Below are 8,410 nucleotides of genomic sequence, written 5' to 3' on the forward strand. Positions count from 1 at the left end.
CGAGTGATCAACTCCTTTAACTGTTCTCATTGAGACGCTGAGAGGTTGAAGTTCTGGATAGCTTAGCTCTGGTCTTAATCATTTGAGCCTCAGTTGGTAATGACTATATCTTTCACCAATTCAAGACCAATTTGTTATTGTTTATCAAATGGAAAATGTGTTTATTTTGTTGCTAAGCTAGTGAACATCAGTTGCTACAATAAAAATTTTTTTTTGTCTTATGGAGAAATGAGGCCGATTCTCACGTTGATTTTGACTGGGAGCTCAGTAATCAGTTTTCCTGTGAGTTTCGGTCCTCAGTCTCTAGTTTCAGTCTTCTCGTCCATACAGCATAATGTTTAGTACTGATGGTCCCATTTTTTTAGGGTAAACTGACCATAAATAGCAGGGTATGCTTTTAGTGGCTTAGGGTTTCCTTGTTGATTGGACAGCTCATTCTCAGTGAGGTCCGTCCAGTCTTCAACGCAATTGAGAAAAACACACTAAAAACATGACGTATGCACGCATAATGTATACATTTATTAAACTATCGCAAGAGAAATCCTTAAAAATTCAAAAAGCACATCTTAAAATTCATTGAAATTAACTGATGCTGATCATGATTATGGATCCAGATTCTGGTTGTTTGACTATTTCTCCTCAAATAATTGTTTACAGAACACTATTCTTTATTTCTGGTTTATCTGGTAATACCAGATCTGGTGTGACCAGGCAAAGCCAATAGAGCGCTAACTCGCTGATAGTCAGCGGTCTGTATGCTGCTTCTCTGTGTTTGTGCCATTGATACTTTCGTTTTTTTTATTACACTTGCCCGAACATCTGCACAATAAATCTGATTTGTTTGTTCGATCATTCTATCAGCAAGAAACTGTTTAAAGGTTAGAATAAAATCCTTATTTTTTATCATTTCATGGCGTGCCATCAGTTGGAATTTCCCAACGACTTAACAACACACACACCACGACTCACATCACACATACACACACCACACACACACACAACCAGTGTAATTACAGTGCTGACGGTGTTAAAAAGATTTTCTATTCTGTCTCTCAGTATTATATTTACTCGCTCAATACTCTCTTTTCTCTCAGTTGTATCATTAATTATTTCCTCCTGTCTTTTAAAGTTTTTTAAGATGAGATGATTTGCATGTGATTGATTTTTGAACGTTTGTTTTGATTGAGTTCCGAGCGGGCTTCCGGAGGGCATCAGACCGCGCGGCCGGGGACTGCTCACGAACCACAGGGGACGAGCGTGTTTTCACCTGTCGAGTTTCAGTTCCGTTACGCTTAGCACAGAAACGCTGGGTAAAAATCTTTAGGGAAACTACCAACACTAGTACTTTTTGCCATCCTCTGGCCTGGCCGAGATTTAGGCTAGCTGCTTATCGCCTCATTGTTTCCGATCTTTGAGCTAAGCTTAGGCTTTTTGTTTATTCTGAACGTCTGAACACACCCAGAACTTTCTCGTGGTCTTGTTTTTTGTGTTCAATTGTGTAAAGTGCTTTTGGCAAAGATAATGAGAAGATGTAGGAAAATGGCTCCGCCAAAGCCCGCACCAACACACACTTTCACACTCAACCAAACACACACACACTCACACACTGTGAGTCTGTAATCAGCAGCGGGGTTGGAAAGCCTCTCGTCTGCTAATTAAAGACCATAAAACGATCGGAGCAGAATTCTGATTTAATGAACAAAATCTGCAGCTTCGCCAACGAGAACGAATCCAAACGACTGGAGTTGATCTCTCTGCAGGGAGGAAACATCTGGATGCTAATAACGCAACATCTGCAGAGCAACAGGTGAGCTGTGATCTGCTGCGGAATCTCCAAACAACAAACCAACATTATCGTATAAAAGAAGAAGAGACTGAGAGCGTGCTGTTTGAGAATGAGCTCTATAAACTCAACTGCCTTATGTTCCTTATATTCAGTGATATGTGGCAATAATAATGTGACCTCGACATTCTCACCAGTAAAGATTATTTAAATCGAATGTGAGAAAATATCCTCAACAGGACTCAAACCATGAATTCACCAGGACACACCGAGTCAGGGGGTATTCACAATCTGTGCAGTTAATTTCTTGATTCAAATATTTACAAAAATTGTTTAAAAACTGGTTAAAACTGCCAATCACCAGTCAGAAGACACACAATGCATAATGGGGCGGTTGAGTATGAGCTAACGCCGTATATACTGAGATATTGTTGTTCATCTAGTTTACAACCGTGTACAAATACTTTGTACGTTGAGTGATTTTGAACGCAGCTTAAGTCGTGTTGCAAGTCTTTATCAAAAGTCAGAAAACAAACTGATAAGTGTGGACGCTTATGATTGCGATAGATCGGACAGTTTGGACCCAGTTCAGTTGGATCCATGTACAGTCCTGAGTGCACCAACTTCACTGGAATATCATTTAACTTAACATAGAACAGTTTAATCCTTCATAAAACAACAGTTCACAAACATTCAGCAGCTCTAATTAGCAGGAAGTAGTTTGGGCTCAACGTTCAGTCCGGTTGAAGCAAAGGAGGCGACTCAATTCATGCCTGGAAGTAAATCACCCGATCGCCTCCAGGCGTTAAATTACCCACAGTTCACAGCGCCGTGGCGGTAAACACACACATGGAGTACAAGGAAAACAGTTTGGACAGAAACGTGTAAATTGATGGACAGTCAGCTCTTGTTTCAGTGTCCTCGAGGTAACGTGACTTTATAATATAATATAATAATAAACTTTGTGATTACAATGAACTTCACATAGTCGTAACAAACCACAAACAATGAAGAGAAATACTGACAATAAAACAGCTTGTTCAGACCAGTTCAGGTCCTCTCAGCCGCTCAGACAGTGGGAGGGTTCAGAGTTTAAAGCTTTAGGCCGACAGCAGGAGTGTGCTAATTCTGGTCCGACTGCAGCTCTAATGAAGCTCAGCCTCAGCAGGTTGTTTGCAGCGGTGGAAAGAGCACTAAAAATGTGTTCTCAAATAGACGTTACATGATTGAAATATTACTCAAAACAATAACTTAAAAAAGTCCAGATTAAACAGGAATATAACTGGAAATCTGATCATAAAGGGTTAAAATTACAAATTTCACCTGGACTTTAAAAGCCTTGTTAACATGAATGAAAACATTAGAAACATAAACACAGATAGTCACTGAAGCTGTAGTGGGAGGTGGAGGTGTTGCTGGTATATATAAATATGAGGAAACCCTTAATATAGGCAGTGTGAACCAGGTTTAACTAAACTCAACTGGTTAACAGGGGCAACAGGAGGGGTTTCAGGGCACTTCCAACTCCTGAGTGACACTGCTGATTGGCTGCAGATGAAAGGTTTGGATAGAAATAAGTACGATTACGGGTTTGGAGAAATACTCCTTCCATTTATTGTATCTTTATCATCACGGATTACAAGAAATGTGTTATCTGTGTATGACTCATGAATGACGGGGTTTCACAATATCGTAAACATCACGTACTTGAACTCCACTTGAGATCACCACCGAATCGCCATTATTCCCTAAAACCTGCAGCTACACAACAACCTCTGTTATTTCTGTTATTTCTTTTTATTTCTGTAACACGTCCAGTAAAGGAGGATGCAGCAGCGTTTACAGGCGGGTCCATCTATTTACTGTAATTCTCTCTCTTTTAAAGGACACCTGCAGGCCTTTAACACTGTCTACTTCCTGCTTTAAAACACACACATACACACACACACACATTCTCCTTCAGCTGATGACCTCTGACCTCCGACTTCCTCCCGATGTGTTTGCTCTTCACACACACACACACACCACACACACACAGGTCTGGAGGTTTGGGCGCGTCGTGCCGCCACGCTGCCGTCAGTTTCTCAGATAGCCTGTAATGAGACAGGAAACAGAGCCAAGATGGCCGCTGTGTCATTAGCAGTGGAAATGTGGTCGGTTATTAGAGATGGAATATCAATACGAGCTCTGGTGACTTCATGCAAGGCTGTTAGCTGATCCAGCACGCAGGAAGCAGCCGAGGCTCCTGACAGCGTGAATCTGCTGGAGGACTAATACTGAACCACAGCTGCCACGTCACTAAAGTTTAATATATAACGTCTAAATGTCACATAAAGCCTGGGATAGAGACAGAAACCACGTTTAATGGATGAAATCTTCTATTTTTGTGTCATTCCATTAAAGATAAAGAAGGTGGGGCATGTATTTCAGGAACACTTTTTGTGTTATTGGTTGAAATTCTCTTTCCATCCTGATAGAAATCAATAAATTAAATCCTGTAACCACCGGGCGCAGCTTTATGGCGTCGACCCTGCGACCTTCAGAGTGTCTTTCAATCCCACAAGAGTGTCTTCAGAGCGGTGGATATGTGACAAAAACAAGACAATTGTTCTACTTTGACTATAAAGTAATCGACGGGAGCAAACGACCATTGGAGCAACCAAACACAGCCATCGGTTAACAGTGGTCACAGATAAAAATACAGAATTCATGTTAAAAGATGCAGTTAACAGTGATTGATGTTGGATGAGTGATGAACACATCATCCAACAGACGTCCCAACCATCGCTAACAGTTTGATGGTGCGTTCCAACCAAACGTGAAGTGAATATTTGCCCTTTAATCTTTAGTCTTACACAGCGATTTGAGCCCTAAAACATAATCCGTTTCTGTGATTTAATGTCAAATAAACGATGAAAGATGCTGAAATAACGACATTGTGATGGAGATTCGTAATAATCTGATTGCGACTGTCGCTCTGCGAGACGACGAGCAAACAGCTTTTATAAAATGATGGTTTACTGAATGGCGTTTCGGTTGACAGATGATAAAAAAAACTTGAGTGAAGTGAGGACTCATAAATTTTCCAACTTCCTCTCTTTACCTTTTCTCCAAATCTCCTTTCTGTCCTGCTCTCTGGGTAAATATGAAGTAGTATCATAGACCTCTGGGCTCGGGCAGGGTGGGGCGGGGGTTGTCCTACTTTTTATATTTCAACTCGCACGTAAGTCACGAATTTCGCGTTTATCTGCGTCTGTTTTTATTTTGTCTGTAAATCGACCTTCAGTGAGAACTTAATGATGCTGAATTAGCTCCACCAGCAGTTTGGTGACCAAGTTTTTTAGGCTATTGGTTTGAGTTACACACACCACACAACACAAACACTCAGAGCCGTTAAACAGTGTCATGCTCCCTACCGAGTGGCGATGGGGCCCGGCCCCGCCCACCCCGCCGCTCCGTGCCTGGCCGGCGACAGCGCACGCGGCGCCGCCGGCCGGCGCTGTCTCTGGGCCCCGTGCGGCGGGCCCGGCCGTTCCCTGCGCACCTCAGCGCGGCACCATGCCGCCACACACGCCACGGGTCCGGGGCGGAGGCGGTCATGAAAAGAGTTTATAAAAAAGGAATTACTACAATAAATGTTATAAGAAAATTACCATAAGAAATGCTGCTTGTGTGTGTGTGTGTGTGTGAGTGTGGTGTGTGTGTGTTTTTGTGTTGATTAAATTATGATTATGTTTTTGGTGTATGAATTTTTATGAATGTATGTGTGTGTGTTTAATAAGGTTTGTGGGTTTGAAAGTATAAGATAAGAATGGTGAATGGTTGATACAAGAAGGAACAGATGGTGTAAAGAATGTGTTATTGTCGTGTGTGTGTGTGTGTATGTGTGGTGGTGTGGGGTTCTATGTTAAACAGTAAAAACAAGAGTATCGCTTGCATGAGTTTGATGATTTAATGTGATTATTGATAAAGTTTTGTTTTTTTATGATATTTTGGAAATTTTTTTATCAAATTATATGTATGTGTTTGTTTTTATTTTATTTATAAAATAATAACAATTTAAGTAAGATAAGATCGTTACATTTATGATAGGAGATTCCATATGTAAGAGTGACCAGGTCACACACAAGAGATCAAAAATAAAATATTCTAAAACAAAGATATTAGAAAATAAAGACATATATGAAGTATATAAATATGATTATTCAAGTAAAATGTGAAAATATTTGAGAAGCTTGAAAAAAATAATAAATGTACCCATGTGGCAACTTAACTTAAATAGTGTAAAAGTTTAAGTTGGAGTTTAAAAAGATTTAGTATGACGGGTGGAGGAGCTGTGGAGTTGTGGAGTATGTGATTGATGGTAGGAATGAAATGAAAATAATAAGAAGAAAGAACAGCATGATATGTAATTTAATGTAGAAGGTATTAGTGGATCCGAAAGTAGTTTTGGTTGATTGTACAAACAAGGAAATTGTAGGTTGTTAAAAATATATACCTTAATAAACAATAATAGAAAATGGGAGGGGGTTATAAAACAACAACACTCTTTGGTTTAACTGTGTTGAGACATGTAGGTGGGTTTCTGTACAAAATAAATTGAAGTTATGAATAAGGTATCTGTAATAATAATACATATATTTAATGTGATCAGACGAGATAGGGAGGATGGTACGATACCAGAGTTTAGAGAAGCAAGTAAGAGGATTGTGTTAAGTAATAAGAGTTTAGATATTAAATTAATACAATATGGAGAAAGTTAACAACATTCTTGATTAAAATAATTTTTATATTTAGATAAAAATTTAAAAAATTAAGTTAGTGTAACTTAAATCATTAATATTGATAAATAATGTTTTAATAACAAAATTTGTTAAGTTTTTTATTTAATGTTTTATATATAGTTAAATAGAAGATATATTGTTAAATAAGTAATAATTGTATTTTTATTGATTTAAGTTAAAATGGTGTACGCTGTTAAAATAAATTAAAATATGAAAACATGTTTAATGTTTCAAAAACTTTATTAGATGATCAAGAGGAAAATTATGTATAATATATATATAAAATAAATTTTATAATTGTATTTAGAGTTTATGATGTAAAGAATAAAGTTTAAATATAGAGTAAGTGTGTGTTTGTATTTACTTAAAATGGAGATTTTAAAACTCATTTATTTGAGAATTGTGATGATGAATAATGATGAAGATATATCAGAAAGACCAGATAAATAACTTAGTCTAATGTAGGGTCTAAATGGAAACTGAGACGGGAAGAAATGGGAAAGTGAATGTTTTAATTTTTTAAAACAACAATTTAAAAATGTTGTTAATGTGAGAAAGCATATGTTAAGATGTTGTTGATTTTAGTGTGTTGTGTGTGTGTGTGGGTGTGTGTGTGTGTGTGTGTAAAGTTAAAAAAGGTGATGAAAAATCACCAAGAGTCATGGATGAGAAGAAAAAGTTAAATCAGAAATAAATAATTTAAAATAAAGTTTTTAGATTAATTTCTAAATAAAATATTTACATTTTTTGTATCTTTAATGTTTGATTAAAGATATTTTAAAGTGTAAAAAAAATTGATTTAATAAATAAAGGTGAACTTGATGTAATAGATAATTACAGAATTTAATTTAAAGAACAGTGATGTTTTTATTGGATTGTTATTATTTTAATGTGAATGTTAAGTTATAGAATGTAATAAAAGCATTATCCTGTGAAATTACAGTAATATTGCTGTTTAAACATGATAAAAAATGTATTTGGAAAGTTTTTAAATGCATTAAAAAATGAATAAAAAAAATTTATTAAGATTAATAATTTTAAAGATATTCTGTAAGTTTAAATAACTAATAATTTAAGTTTAGGAAAAATAATAATTTTAATGTTACAATGTAAATGATTTTATATAATATTTAAAATGTATAAACAGTATAAAAATTTAATTTAAAAGTTTAAATAATAAATAAATAGTAAATTATGTGATAAATTTAATTTTATTGGTTCAGTACGAACATGAGATTCAAACCTTTTATCTGAAAAGACTGGGAATGTATGTATATATATATATATATATAGCTTATGTATATTTCATATAAATGTATGTACTGTTATATACTATTTATATATAATGTATTGTAATGTTAATTATATATATATAGTAGTTTATTTATATAATTGTACTGTTTATATAATAGTAGTATATCATGTATGTTATATATAATATAATGTTTTTTAATTACAGTATATATATTTGAATAGAAATATATAAAATACACAGTAAATAAATAATTGAAGCAGAAGAAACAGGGTAGAGGGATGAATATAAGAAAAAGGAGGGATAAGACTTAGGGATTCAGACGAAAGTTAAGAGGGGTTGGAGGAATATTTAGAGAGATGTAAGTGATTAGATATAAGGGATATAAATTGATACTATAAGAGGAGGAGGAATTGATAGCATGGAGGTTATTATAACGGAACAGATGTTGGATGGATTCTACTCATACTACATTTTTTTTTTGGTGATTTTGGGAGTAAAATTTGAAAAGAGGGTTAAAGGCAGAGACGGAGTTTTGTGGGAATAAGGAGAGGGATAGGGAGAGTGAGGAAGGGTTGTTGGGTAAGATGA

Source organism: Morone saxatilis, unplaced genomic scaffold, assembly GCF_004916995.1.
Source record: "Morone saxatilis isolate NCDOM2014 unplaced genomic scaffold, NCSU_SB_2.0 Contig8, whole genome shotgun sequence".
NCBI classification, from domain to species: domain Eukaryota; kingdom Metazoa; phylum Chordata; class Actinopteri; family Moronidae; genus Morone; species Morone saxatilis.